This window comes from Pteropus alecto, unplaced genomic scaffold (assembly GCF_000325575.1).
Source record: "Pteropus alecto unplaced genomic scaffold, ASM32557v1 scaffold226, whole genome shotgun sequence".
NCBI classification, from domain to species: Eukaryota; Metazoa; Chordata; class Mammalia; order Chiroptera; family Pteropodidae; genus Pteropus; species Pteropus alecto.
This window is the reverse complement of record NW_006440132.1, coordinates 476630-484453: the sequence shown is the minus strand read 5'-3', so window position 1 is coordinate 484453 and position 7824 is coordinate 476630. Positions and strand designations below refer to the sequence as shown.

Genomic DNA, 7824 nt, shown 5'->3' with positions numbered 1-7824 from the left:
TAAGGTTAAGCACAACCCAGTGGCAATGCTCTACATCTGGATGGAGGGGATGGCTATATGGTATGTGCATTTGTCAAAACTCATCCCATTGTGCCTTAAGATTTGTGTATTTTGCTGTATGCACGGTTTACCTCAAAAGGTAAAATACACCCGACCCCTTCTCTTTCCCCAAAACTACATTCTGGAATGTATTAATAGTAGTCTCTACTATCCCCCCGGAATGTTCTTAGTTTACCTCATAAGTTCCTACTCAACCTTAGGATCTGAGCTCAAAATCACTCGCTCACTTCCCTGATCTCCAGGTTAGGTCTGGCCCCTGGTACAGGCCTTTTGCCTCGTCTTTGTAGCACATACTGCAGCTCGCTCAGTGCTTATTTGTATGGTTTTTTTGACAATCTATCTTCCAGCTCACCCCCAGTGCTAGATACCAGAAGGTGCTCAATATAGACATGCTGAATACATGAGTGAGTGAATGAATGAATGAGTGAGTGAATGAATGAATGAGTGAGTGAACGAATGAATGCGTGAATGAATGAGTGAGTGAATGAGTGAGTGAGTGAATGAGTGAATGAATGAGTGAATGAATGAATGAGTTGGCTCTAGGCACTTTACAGACATTATCGCTAACTCTCACAACACTTTTTCGAGGTTAGTATTATTATACACCATTTTACACACGAGGAAACTAACAGAGAGGTCGAGTAGCTTCCCTAAGGTCACCTAGCCAGGGAATATTGGCCTGGAAATTCAAGCTGACTCCCAATTCTTTTAACTAAGTCGTGTTGCATGAAAGGTGCTTAGTCTTCCCAACGTCCGGGTGAAAACGAACTCCATGATCCAAGTCCACGAGCTCCCCTGGGCTCCTTGGGGACCAAATGCCACACAGTATTCTAGAGGAGGCCAGCTCCGGCCCTGCTTGTCCACACCTTCCCGGTGGCCTTGCTGTCCCACTTGGAGGCATCATTCACTGGCTTCTGTCACCATAGGCAGAAGCCCGGCTTGGGGTTTATAAATGTGAGGTTATGTATGGACCCCGAGATCTGAGAGTGTCTCTGCACTGGGAACTTGAGCTGAGCAGCAACGTTGCTTTGTCTCTTTCCAAGTCCATCAGGGCTTTTTCACTCGGCTTCTCTGGACTCCAGATGCTCTGCAAGCCCCCTGCTCTGTCTGGCTCTGCCAGGAGGAGTTGACAGAGAAGGGGAACCCTGGTGTCAAGCCCCTTTAATGTCAACGAAGGCCTGGTGTGGACAGGGACACAGGGAAATGGGGCCTCTGAGTCAGACAGACATTTCCTAATCAGACTCTGGGCCAGGGCTCTCCTAGGGTGTGTGCATGTGTGCGCACACGTGTGTGCATGCCCGTGCATGTGTGTGTGCGTGTGTGTGTTTGCACGCGCGTGTGTGTCGCAGTCGGTGGGAGGGTCAGACACATGCAGAATGTAAGAGGCCAGGATCTAAAGCCAGAGAAACCCAGGGCAGTCCCCGCCCCCAAGTTCCCAACTTGTGATCTAAACAGTGCCACTCAAAGTGTGATCAGAGGCGGGTGCCAAGTCCAGGAACTGTATGTCCCCGGTCCCTGACAAGATAAGGAGCTGCGGCCATAATGTAAATCGCCCTCCTCATCAATCACATTGTTTAGTTCAGCTGGCAGTATTTTGCAGCAAGTCTCTCTCTGTACAGGAAGCGGTGCGCGTTTACATTCCGGCTCAAGCCTCTTGTCCAGAACTGTAAGGAAGGGTTCGTGGATTGCAACTTTGAGTAGCTCTGCTCGACATGACCCTTCCCAGCTTTAATGTGCTTGCCGGTCACCGGGATTTTGTCAAAATGCAGATTCTGGGGTGGCACTGGGGACACTGTATTTTTAGCAAGCTTCCGGTGGTGCCTAGGCTCCTGGTTCATGCAGCACACACTGAGCAGCAAAGACTGGGCATCTTCCATTCAACAAACATTTGTTTCCTTTTCATAATTGAAAGCAGACTGTGATTAGAGCTATAATGCACAGAAATATACACTGAGGACTTCATTTTTGGAAAAAAAGCGTGCATGGCTAAATGATTTGGAAGACATTCTAAAAACAAGAAGTCGGATTTAATGTGTTATACTTGGTTTGCTTGTCTACATTTTCTGATTTTCTATAGTAAACATGTATGAAGTTTAAAAATACGCAATGGAAAATTCTAGCGGATGGAAAGAGGCAATGCAAGGGCAGCTGCTTTTAATTATGAACCCTTTGCTACTATTTAAAGTTGAAGTTACACATGTGTTACTTTGGCAAAAAAAACACAATGCAAGCTTTCTACTTTTTTCTACTTTGATAAAAAAAGTTAAATATATATATAGATATACATGTATCTACCTATCATCTATCATCTAATCTATCTATCTATCTATCTATCTATCTATCTATCTATCTATCTATCATCTATGGAAAATAGAAGAGGAAGTAGAGGGGAATGGACATTATTCGCTCTTGCGTGAGCCAGATACACTACAGCAGGTGCTCTGTTCCTCACTACAATGCCCATTGTGCAGATGAGAAAACCGAGGCCCAGAAAGATGAACTAACTTGCCCTTGAGTCACACACTGGTAAGGGCAGGGCTGGGATTTGAACCCAGGCCTCATGCACTGTTGATTCTGTACCTCACTCCTGAAAGACTCTCCTGGGCATCCCTACCAAGAACACTCCAGGGGTAAGGACACAGACAGGCTTCGATGGAAATATGTAGAACCTGTAGGAAACAGCAAAGCCAACGGTGGGGAGGCTGGGGGGTTGAGGGGCTCAGAGGAGGCTTGTGGGGAAGGGGGCATGAGTTGGGCATTGAAGAATGGAAAGGGCTTGGATGGGCAGAGGCGAGCTGGGAGCGGTGGGCTGGGCTGAGGACAGAGAAGAGCATGGCGGGAGGTGGGCATGTGCGTGGCTCAGTCATAACCCTAGTGCCTGCGGCAGGACAGGCTGGGGGAAGCGGCCAGGGGACTCGACTCTAGAGGGGGCCGAAAGGCCAGGGGAAGTGAGTGGGGAGACACCGAAGGTGTTGGGGCAAAGCTAGCTATGATCCATGTTGTGGTCTCACATGCATAACAGCCGGAGCACATTTTCTCACCTGGAGATTCCTCCTTTTTTAAATAGTGGTGAAGCTTTGTGGGATTTTTAAATTTTGGCTTGGTTTGTTTTAGTCCTCAAATGAAATCCTGTGAGGTATATGGCAGCCTAGAGCTCTGCCCGCCCCCGCTCCCACTTCAGACTCTTGGATCTCCATAGCCAGCAAAGCCACTGTCACTTCCAATGCCCTAGAATATTTGTCTAGCATCTTCATTTTACTGAAGAGAGGAGAGGTAAATGAAGTCAGGCCCCAAGTCACACAGCCAGTAATTGACAGAAGCAGGATGAGACCCCAGGTCTCCTGACTGCAAAAGGCACCCGCAACCCCCACCACCGAATAGAAAGCAAACCAAACACTTCTCAGGCCAGGGACGGGGGAAGAGGGCTGCACGCTGACGAAGGGCCCTGCACTCACGGCTCAGTCCTGCTGAGCGTGTGTGTCTGAGCGAGTCTGAAAGCTGATGAGGGTTGGGAAGAGGGGACACCCCAAATTATACACCACACACTTGGGTCTCCAGCTCCACGATGACTATTCTAAGGGGCTGTGTGTGTGTGAGTCTGACAAGACATTGTTCTTGTTCCTCATTTCATCCAGGTGGCCCAGGAAACAGTGGCCAAACCCAGGTCAAGCTTCACTGAGTTTCAGAGAATTCAACCTTTCTAAGGGGAAGGAGGATGACTGGCAGAGCAAGTGCACTCAGATGATCGAGGCTTTGTTCCAGGGCAGTGCGGCTGGGCCGCACCTGCGCTGGGGGCGGAGGCAGGTGATGGAGCAGCTCCCACCTGGCTGACATCTGCAGCCTTTTCAGATCCTCCACAGAGAGTCGACGTGCTCATTCTGGGTCTCTCTCCTTCCTAAGTATTACTTATTATAAAACGGAGTGGGAATCTCATGCATTGTCCCCTCTGGAACCCAAGGGTCCTTGCTGACTGAGCTTCCAGCCACTCTTTGTCCTCGGAAGATGTTTTCACTTAGTTGTAGTAACAACACGAACAGAACCTTGTACTCATTTTGCTTAAAATTATATTATAAACATTTTTGTACGTTGCCAGGCAACCTTCATAACATTATTTTAATTGTTGCATCAAATCTCACCACACAGTTAAACACTGACAGTAGCTGCGTTTTTTCACTATGATTGAGGTTACTGTAATAAACTCTTGGTATATCACTGTTTTTATTTCCGATATATTCTCTTACGATAAAACCCTAGGAATCTGTTTTTTAAGGTAAGTTTGGTTTGGTAATTCATTTCACATGAAACCTTAGAGAATCCCCAAATGGACAAAGCATACGAATGGGTAGTTCACATACATTATCAGCAAGTAAGAGAGAAAACATCCAGTCCCGTTGAAGCCACAGGTGCTATCGCTCAGCCATTAAACTAACAAAAATATAAAAGACCGTTTACGGTGAGGTACTGGCGAGATTGCTATGAACTTTTGGGAAGCAATTTGGCAAAAGTTTTAAGAGCTGTTCAAGTGTTTCAAAATATTTCTTCCCTAAAATCCACAATGCACACATCGTATTCACTGCTACCTATTTATAATAGGGGCAGGGGAGAAGTGTGCTAGACTCGTAGCATATTTTTGTATCCTTCTTCCTATTTTTCTGTATTTTCCAATTAAGATCATGCACACTCATTGTTGATAACAATTAGAAAAAAATGCATATTATATTTTTAAAGTGCCCCCAACCCGTCTCCCCAGTAGGAGTCTGTGCTCCTGGAGGTGAAGATGTTGTCCCCAGTGCCCAGTGCAGCCTAGCGCATAGCAGGACCAGTGAAGACCCCTGTGATGCACCTGAGTGCACCGCGGCCCTTCGACGACCTGGCGATGCAGCTGTCATTCCCACGGTACAGCCGAGGACACAGAGGTGAACCAAAAGGCAGGAGTAAAGACAGCCTGTGAAAACTCTTCTCAGACGATGAGCAGACTTCTCAAAACCAAGACGATGCAGACCAGAGACTCTCAACATTCAGAATCTCTGGGGGGCTTGTGAAAACACAGACCTTTCCAAAGGTCTGTGAATTTGCACGTCTACCAAGTTCTCGGATGGTGACCCCACGTTGAGAACACCGTCCCTGCATCCTCCTCCCCACTGCCGAGTCCAGTGGGCACACAATCCACCCTGAGCGCCCGTTTGTACTAAGGGGCCTGTTTGTACGAGGACCTACCCCTGAACTGTAAGATGCTTGACTTTGAGCTAAACGTGTCTGCATTTAAGACACTCTGATTGAGAGCAGACTCAATCAGGAATTTTTAAAAGACAGAGCTGAACAACCACGGAATCGCTCTACCTCTGCATTAAGCCCTCCCTTGGTTCCTGGGAACCCGCACAGCCCTGGCTTCTCCCGGCATCATCGCTTGTCCGCTGAGTAGGGCAGAGCTCTGCCATCCTCCCCGAAGCCCTGCCCTCCTCTCTCTGGACTGAGGAAGACTGGACCTGAAGGGCTCTAGCAGGCCAGGCCACGGAGCGCCTTGTGGACCAAGGTCAGACTCTGGGTTTCACGCTGAGGAAGATGGGACCCCCCTGGGGAGTTTTGAAGTGACGAGAACAGGCTGCTGGGTTGAGAGAAGGTGGTGGGGGCGCGTGTGAAAGAAAGCGAGGAGGTCCAAGCGGAGAGGGGCCTGGACCAGGTGGTAGTGGTGGAGGTGGTGACAAGGGTGGCGACATTCTTGATAGGGTCGGAGGGCAGAGCCGGCGGGTTTGCGACGTGCCGATGGGGGTTGGACGCGGTAGAAGGCTAGACGGGAGCCTTTGTGGAGGAGGTCCCTACACACTGGGCTGAGGAGACTGACTAGCCTCCGCTCGAGGCCTGTGTTTTTCAAATATTTTATGCCTAAAATAACCTGGGGCCCTGGCCGGACGTGTAGCTTCCTGTTCCCATGCCCTGGAATTCTACCCACTGGCGATGCAGCCCCAGAAGCCACACTTGGCAACTGCAGCGTGGGGGATTCTGCGCCCATGGGTGATCAGGAATCTATGGAACAAACACTCCCACTTGGCCATCTCTTTACGGGCCCTGGAGGAGGCAGTGGAGAAAAGCAGGAAGGACATGGTCTTTGGGAAGCCCAGTGCTGCGCTAACCGTGCTGTGGCCACTCAGCCTTTGGGGATGCACAGAACGAGCTTTCTCCTCTGAAATCCTACTGCCCACCCCTCCTTCCCATCTTCCTCTGCTCAGGCTGCCATCACAAAATTTCAAACCTGGGTGGCTTAAACAACAGAAATTTATATTTTCACGGTTCTAGGGGCTGCAAGGTACAGATCGGGGTGCCAGCACGGTTTGGTTCTGGTGAGAGCTCTCTTTTTGGCTTACAGACGGCCACCTTGTTGCTATGTCCTCATACGGCAGAGAGAGTGAGCCAGCTCTTTGATGTCTCTTCTTATAAGGACACCAGCCCTATCAGATCAGGGCCCCACCCTTAGGATCTCATTTATCCTCAATTACTTCCTTAGAAGCCCTGTCCCCAATCGGCAGGGGGTGGCGGAGGGGAGGTAGGGGTTTCAACACATGAATGTGGCAGGGACATGTCCTCTCCGCTGCCCAGAGGACTTAACGAGTCCACAGCACCCGGCAGGTTTGGTTCTGCTGAGCTGCACCCAGCACTCAGGGACGCTCTCTTTCCGCCAATCAAGCTTCTGAGATTGTCTGAACATTGGGGAGAGGTATGAGAAACCCTACCCCTCTTCCCTGCTCCTCCGCCAGCCCGCAGGAAACCCCCAAGGCTCTGACAGGAGTTGGAAGCATCTTTTTGGTAAGACTGCTTTCGTGACCTGTTACCGTGACGGTAACGCGAGGAAACAATAGTAGTTAATGTGTATTGAGCCCTCATTAAGTGCAAGGCCCTGGACTGAGGGCTTCATGTGCATTATCTAACTTAATCCCACAGAAACCTTATGAATCGGGTGTTACCATCAATCCCACTTCGCATTAGAGACTTGTCAAAGTCACGTAGTCATCGGTGACAGACCCCGAGGACCGTTCTCGTAACTTCTTCACTCCGAGCTGCTTCAAGAGCCTTCGAAGAGATGGCCGAGTCCCAGTGTCACTTCCGGTCATGGAGAAGGAAGAAATGATACCCCCTGTGGAGTGAATGAGGGATGGGCTCCATCCGTCTCCGCGGGTGTCGGCAAGAAGGTACGGGCAGATCTGCTGGTCTCTGCACACACGCCGTCCCCACCTGCCTCCCATGCCTGAAGATAAGCTGTTGAATATTTTTTGAAACTTCGTGTGAGCTGACGGATGTCGCTGGAGAAAGCAGCCTTTGAAACATCCCCGTCATGGCCATACGCGTTTCTCACTCGAGACTGCCACGTGGAGGTTGGGATGTGGCTCCTGACCGACCACAGCCTCGTTCTGCCAATCACCGGGCGAGGGTGGCCCCCCGGCTCCTCCTGGCCCCCAGGGCTCTCCTCTCCGCTGCCCAGAGGACTTAACGAAAGCCCCGGTGGCCGCTCTCCGATAATCCCGTCATCTATTCTGGGGAGTAAGGATGGAAACAAGGACAATCCCTACGTGTACACAGCGCCTGCCAATTTGTGAAGAATGTTTGTTTTCTCGTCCGCACGCAGAGGAGTGTTCAGGAGAGGACATTGTCACAGGTATCCACCGTTTCCTGTGGAGGAACGCAGACCCAGAGGGGCCCGGTGGCTTGTCCAGGTCCCCCTCAGTGGACGAGGCAGCACCTAAACCCATGCCTGACTGCGGCCCACACTCT

The 7824-nt window shown here is 50.1% G+C and overlaps 1 protein-coding gene across 1 annotated transcript in view; it reads right to left on the bottom strand.

The window, feature by feature from the left end:
* Positions 1 to 7824, bottom strand: part of TTLL11 (tubulin tyrosine ligase like 11) — a 204669-nt gene that overhangs the window by 2522 nt on the left and 194323 nt on the right. The gene's annotated exons all lie outside the window — the stretch shown is intronic.